A 6754-nucleotide genomic window follows, 5' to 3' on the forward strand; every position below is an offset into this window, starting at 1 on the left:
GAGCAAGTGGGCCTTAGGGGAGAAGCAGAGGGGAAGAGTGAATGGAAAATGAAGGGGAAAGGAAAAGAGAGAAGGGAAGCGGTGTGAGGGGCATCTCTATCTGTCATTTTAGGACCTTTTTTGGTGACCAGGTTGTAGGCTGCTCAGGTCTCCATGACAAAGGCCACGCTGCATCCCCAGCCACCTGCAGTGTTTGTGGAAGCACTGGGCTCTCCAGGCTCCATTCTCCCTTTGAGCTGTGCTCCTCTACCTCCAGAGGCTGGGCTGTGACTCCGTTTTGATTCCACTGTATTGAGCCACTCTAATTTTCCCCTTTTTTAACCTAGGCATTTGGTTGCCAAGCTCCAGTTTCAAAGAACCAAATGAAGCCACCATGAAAAGGAGAGTGAGGAAAACACGAGGGAGTAGGAAGGATTGGGATCCTCTGTGCAAGAGACTGGTTCCCCTCACCACCCTGGGGCTTGGATGAAGCACACCAGCGGACTCTGAGCAGGGCTCCACCATGTCACATCCAGCCCTGTGCTCCTGGAGCTGGATGAACTCCCCGGAAAACCGGAAGAAGTCTCAACACTGTTCCTTTTTCAGAAGTTTTGTTTTGTATATTTGCATTTCTCGGTACAGAAGACTCACCCTAAAGGCAACTGGGGTTTGTGCCCATTGGATTGGAAGTGGTGCTGAGGGTGAGCAGGTCTTAGGGAGGGAAGGAGAGGAGAGCAGGTTGCCAGTGATGATCATTCAGCTGGTCCCAAAGGCAGAATTCCAGTCTTCACATTGACCTTGAAGAAGGGGAAAGGAGTCAAGAGTGCAGATCAAGTTGAGAGTTTCTAATTGAGGAGAACCTGCTTCTCTGTAAGCATGGGTAGCTTTAGCAGGAACCGGAAAGAAAGGAGGGTGGATAGTCTTAAATAGAAGATGCTGGACAAAACCTGGCACATGGCCCCACTGGGGAAGTAGTGACTCCTCATATACCTTCCTTCTAAGGTTTAGGAACCTAATTTCAGAATCACCTCTCATAGAAGCTATATTCGTTCTGTTTTACTGAATTCTATGACTTCATGTTAGCCCTGTTCCTCTCCCCTCAACCCCTTCCCTTGAGATAACTTCATTTCACTCTGGTCATGGTAACATCATTCCTATTGCTTCTACCAGCTGTCAAGGCAGTAGTATTTTCATCACCTGAGCAGTTCAGAGCTCCGGTCCCGGGCTGCTGCCGTTAATGGAGCGTGCTTCCAGATTCTTAATGGCAAACGGTACCCATGACTTAGGAGTCAGTGTTCCTTACCTCCATATGTCTGTCAGCTAGTAAGAGGGAATGTGGAGGAGGGTGAGAAAGGAAACTATCGTGCTCTTCCTAGAGAAAGCTCCCTCATGGCTCAGCTTTAATGGGATGTTTGAGATCAGTGAGAGGGAAGAGAGCATTACAGCTCATCTTAGGTTGGTCTGAAACAGGAGGGAGCAAAGGCTTGTTTATTTTCCTGAGTTCTTTCTAGCAACTCAGACATTTTCCTGAGTTAGATCTTGTTTGCCCTCCTCTCATTGGGAAGTCTGTCAGATGCTGATTTGAGAGCTGCCTCTTTTCCAGATAGAAGTAGAGGAAGAGGGAGAAGAATTCCAGTGCTTTTCTGAACTGGGCCATTTTCAAATCACATAGCAGTATGAGTTTGCTTTTCTGTAGAGTTACTCTGGGGAGAAGTTTGTTATTAAGATGTGAAAATTGAGCTGTTTGGTCTTTATTACTCTTTTGCAGTAAGTGTTCCAGTACACTGCCTCTTTTGGTTCCCCTGTGTTTAAATCTGCCTCATCTAGTGAGATAAATAATGTCAGGTTTGTGGTTTCCTGATGGTTTAGGGTGAGGCCCCAGTGTTTTGGTGGTTTATAGGACTGCCTCACCTGGAAGCATCGACCTTCTGCCTTACATCCCGTGTGGAATGACCGTTCCTCCTTTTAGCTGAATAGGGTGGAAACTTGCATTGTTACCTGGCTGTCAAGGGTAATGCACAAAATGAGCTTTGTAGCATAAACACAGCCCACCTCTGCTCTGTTGTTTGGCCCCTCTGCTCTCTCTGGCTGTCATGGTAGTATTACCAACCAGTTAAGATAGTGATCCCAGGAATTGGCTTAACCAATGGGTCTCACCTCTTGAATGTGCAAATTAACTTGCCATCTTGCAGAAAGTGCCACCCACCAAAAGCCTACTGACTGGAATCTGTTGAGATCCTCAAGTGGCTGTTTTGCAGCTATCTGAAATCTTTTTTAAAAAAACTACGTTTTAGTGTGCACTTGTGTGGCTCTAGGCTAGCTACTGTGGAAAACACAAGAGGTGGAAGACATATTATCTGGCCTAAGGGAGCTTTTAGGTGATGGCCACATTTGGAGAATGACTCAGCGCAGCAAAGGAGAATCGAGGGCTGGCTCTAAAGAAATTCAGAGTGGCTAAGTTCATGGAAGGCCAGATGGTCTAGGAAAGCTCTGGAGCTGTGGGACTTTGGTTTTTAGGTGAGGGGAGGACACTGAGAAATGCAGGAACAAGAGCACACAAGCAGATACCTGCACAGCGTGTACTGAACAGTGCACAGCCCCAAGTTAGAGCAGTGGCATCAAAGAATCCTTTTTCTGTGCTGTGATCTAGACCAAAACTTCCTAGTCATCAGGTAGATGTGAATGCTGAGGGGTTATGATGGCAAGGTGGAGCCCAGAGCCAGAAGTCAGCCAGGGGCCCCCTGCCCTGCCCGTGGCTGGGGCTTCACTGCTCTCAGCATAGCCAGAGGGAGGGAGGCAGAGCCCTGGACCCTTTGTGGTACCAGCGGTTTCCACTGGAGGATCTGTACTCAGGTACAAAACCAAACCAGCTGAGGAGGCGTGACCCACCCTCAACCACCGTTCTTTCTCCTGCCGGGAAGGGTAGTGTTGACCATGTCTGTGACCTGTCTGTGCATGAGTCACAGCCCAGGCTATACCCTACTTCTTCCTCAGTAGAGTGGCTACAGAACAGAATTGTGCCGGAGGAGACAGGCTCCATCCAGAGGTGAGGAGGAAGGGCACCAGCCCAGTCAGTCAACAGAGGGAGCAGGAGCAGCTGGCTGTCGTCAGCACTCCCCTTCACCCGCCGGCCGTGCCCCTGGCCCTCTACCGGTTCTGTGTAGTGCTAATTGAAACGCAGTCTGCAGAAGGAACTCATTCCTTTTTGGTGCTTGTATTTTCAACTCACAGACTGGAAAAGGCTCTCACCTCTAGGGACCCGTCATTGGTTGTGGCTAGGTGATGTCAGTACCTCGGATCTGCCTGTTTAACCTTTGCTTGTTTATGACTGATCTACTGTAACCTTCCTCAGGACAGGTGTGAACCACTGTGATCTAGTGACAGTTACTGCTACAACTTGCTATTACTTGAATTTCGTGTGCTGTGGTCACACAGGAGTGAGGAGGTATGGGGTCTTTGGTGTGGGACTAGATAAATAGGTGACGACTAGGTCTTAGGGACAGTTGGCAATGACCTTGGTCTGGTTGCCTGCCTGTGCCTAGATACAGTGAGTGTGACATCCTGGAAAGCCAGCCCTGGGTGGCAGCTCCCAGCCTCGTGAGGGCAGAGGCGTAGTGGGGAGCCCATCACCACAGTTTCTTCTGCTTTCATGCTTGTCGCTGGAGCTGATTCCACAAGCCCCTTATTAAGGTTGGGAGTGACGTGGGGATGGCCACAGAACCCCTATGCTTCCAGAAAGAACTGGCGAGAGGCAGGGTGGTTAGTGTTCCCAGATCCAGGGTGAGAGACTACAGCAAAGCTGGGTGCCAGCCTTGAAGCCCTCACCCCGGGACCCAGAAGAACATGGCCTGCTTGAAACCCTTGACCCTGGTAGGAAATGGCAATTGGAGGAACTTGCCCCCTAGGTTAGATTCCCCGCTGCCCTGCCACCTCTCCCTAGGGGTTGAGCCCTGAAGTTAGAGGCCTCAGCACTGGGATGTACAGCTCTGCTGCTGGAAGGAGGTCTGAAAGTCTGTGTGTGTGCGTATGTGTGTGTCTTTATTTGCAGAAGTCTTGCCACTAATGGGGGTGTGGAGAGCATCTCCACTGAGGGGAGGCCTGCTGTTTGTTGTCCACTTCTAAGAGAATTACATGCCCCTGTCCCTAAGGGAGGAGCTTTTGAGTTAGACATTTTCCCTATGGGAATCCTCTTGGTTTGGTTCGTGGGGAAGGGGGAAGTGGAGAAGTGATTTTTAGCTCTAATTGTCGACACAGCTGTTCTTACACGGAATTTGTGCTATTGCATACATGGAGCCATCTTTCTTTTCACTGCAGCAGTGTTTATCAGTAGTTCAAAATGATTTATTTGCTCCTGGGGAGTAAAACCTTTTTTATTAAAAAAGAAAAAGAAAAAAAAAAGCATGCCCCTCTCCCCCCATGATAGCTATAGGATTATTGGGCCACACAGCTCAAGAAGGCAAAGTCAAATCTGCCAGTCCCCGCGATCTATCCTGTTTTGACATTAAAGTCTTCATGCTCAGTACAAAATGGCAGGAGGCCTTGATAAGAGTGAAGCCTTGGGAGGTGTGAGGTGAGAGTTGGAGCATAGAGACAGAGGCACTGGGGACTCAGATACTACAGTTAGAAAAATAGAGTAAGGAACTGTATTTAAATTATCGATTCTCTATAATCTGCCAGGGAAAGACCTTTCTTTACATGCAGATTCCATATTGTCTTTGTCTTTTTCATGCTTCTTGACCTTCCTGGTAGGTGCCCCTGAATTCTTCCTGTTTTCCATCTCTGCCCCTTCTCCCATTCCTTCCCGCTCTGGTCCCCCTCCCAGGAAGCCAGTCCTGCATGCTGAGTCTGTGACATACCTCCACGCCCATTTCATCTTCTTAAGAGGGTACCTGGAATTGCTTCCTCCCCCCTCCTACCCCCTCTTTCAAAATGCTGAGGGGCAGGCAAATGGCAGCCAGTCTGGGCAGTGAATGTCTGCTCGCAGCTGGACTGCGATCCTAGTTGCTCCTGGAGATGGAGTGTAATTGAACTTAGGACACTTCTGGTCAGAACCCAGGAGATCACAAACCACACAGCCCCGCACTGAGCTGCATCCTAAGCCCCCTACTCAGCTCAGGTGGAGCGGGAAGGCTGGTCTGACTACTCCATCCCTGGTGCTCCCTTGATTGAACAGGGACCTGCCCCTCACTGTTAGGCCCAGAACCTTTTCCAAGGGACAAGCATAATCCAGGCACCGCTCTATGGGCAGGCCTGTTGGAATGCCCAAACTGGTGCTGCCCGTGGCACAGCCACTGCTGTACATTTTTTGGTTGTTTTTAAGGAACTCAATGAAGAGGGGTGTCAATCTGGGCTCGGGGTGGTTGCCAGTTCTTCACCAGAAGGGGAGCCACATCCCCCTGCAACCACTTCCGTCCTCTTCTGCCACCCCACCCTCCAAGCCAAAGCGCAGCCTGGCTTTTGTCTTCCCATTTAGTTTTTCTCCTTTCCTCAACCTTTTTGTGCTTAATTTATTAAAATATTTGCTGTATAATTTATTTTCATAAACTATAAAAAATTACTAAATGGTTAAAATAGACTTGCAGGCCAATCTTAAATGGGGTGGGAGGGTCTGAGGGTGGGGTGGGGAAAGGGAAAGATGTTTTGATATAAACAAAACAAATGCACTTTGGATGTGTTTTGGTATTTTTCTGGGGCTAGATGGGGGGTGTTGGGATGTCCCTGTAGATTAGTTCCAGAATGGGGTGTCTGTATATACTGTATTAATAGGCATGTTGACTCTTGTAAAGGGACATTAGTAGCTGCTGCAGGTCCTGTTTGGAAAACTCATGTACAATTCCCGGTTTTTTGTAAAGTGTCAGTGCGGGAGACATTTGACTCTTGTGTTTGTATCTCCTTTTTATGATTGCTGTACTGACCCATGTCTTTTTGCGGAAGGGGTGAAAAGAGATTTGAAATAAAAATGTTTAGAAATTATTTCATGTTATTTGGGTGGTTGTTTCTCAGTCCCTCTCTCATCTCATGACTCCTCACACCATAATGACCCACTTAGGGTCAGATGGCCCACCCTGGCACTCAGGGAATCCCTGTGATGTCAGCTAAATGGATCACATCCAGAAGTGCTCTTGTCAGAATCAGAGAGATTGGAAAATTCTTGAGGCTGATGGCCATTGCTCATAGCTACTTTCTCCTTCCCTAGGAAGTGCAGGAGAATTTCAGACAGCTTTCTGGGCCTTTCTGCTCTATTTTGGGAGAGTTCATACTGCATACCATAATGGACATTCCTAGTTTATGTCTAGACTGGCAGTCAAGGTTTTTCATGAGTTTAACCTGTGTCCCTCCTGTCTTTCTAGCCTACTCCCTTTTGAGCGGTCCTCTTTGGAGAGGAAAGGACTAGAAATGTTTCTCTGATTGTGGCTACTTGGAGCCACTCAAATCTTTCCTCTTAACTTTCTCACCCAGTCTGTCTCCAAGTTCCCCACTTAGAAGGCTGGTGTGCTAACCTTGGCACATTTTGGAGAGTTTTCTGCAGTTTCTCTGCATCCTCATCGTGGAAAGCACACTCAAGTGAGCTGAAACCCTGGTTCTCAGCTGTGGCGTTGTCTTAGGGTTGATTAGAGTGCCCCAGGAAGGAGTCTCAGGATCCCCGCTGGCCCCACTCAGCTCACTCCCAAGTCACAGGTCCATATTAGGATGAAACAATGTCTTAGCAATGTTGATAGCCATTCTGTGAAGGCATGAACTCCTGATGAAAGTTCTCTTCCCTTCTCGAAGAAAA

At 48.4% G+C, this 6754-nt stretch overlaps 1 protein-coding gene across 3 annotated transcripts in view; it reads left to right on the forward strand.

The window, feature by feature from the left end:
• Positions 1 to 5952, forward strand: part of SOCS7 (suppressor of cytokine signaling 7) — a 34148-nt gene extending 28196 nt beyond the window's left edge. For all 3 annotated transcript variants that reach the window (XM_005911841.3, XM_070389759.1, XM_070389760.1), the window contains one exon: positions 327 to 5952. The gene's annotated coding sequence lies outside the window, so the exon portion shown is untranslated. The remainder of the gene's footprint in view (positions 1 to 326) is intronic.
• Positions 5953 to 6754: the final 802 nt, after the last annotated feature.

This window comes from Bos mutus, chromosome 19 (assembly GCF_027580195.1).
Source record: "Bos mutus isolate GX-2022 chromosome 19, NWIPB_WYAK_1.1, whole genome shotgun sequence".
NCBI lineage: Eukaryota > Metazoa > Chordata > Mammalia > Artiodactyla > Bovidae > Bos > Bos mutus.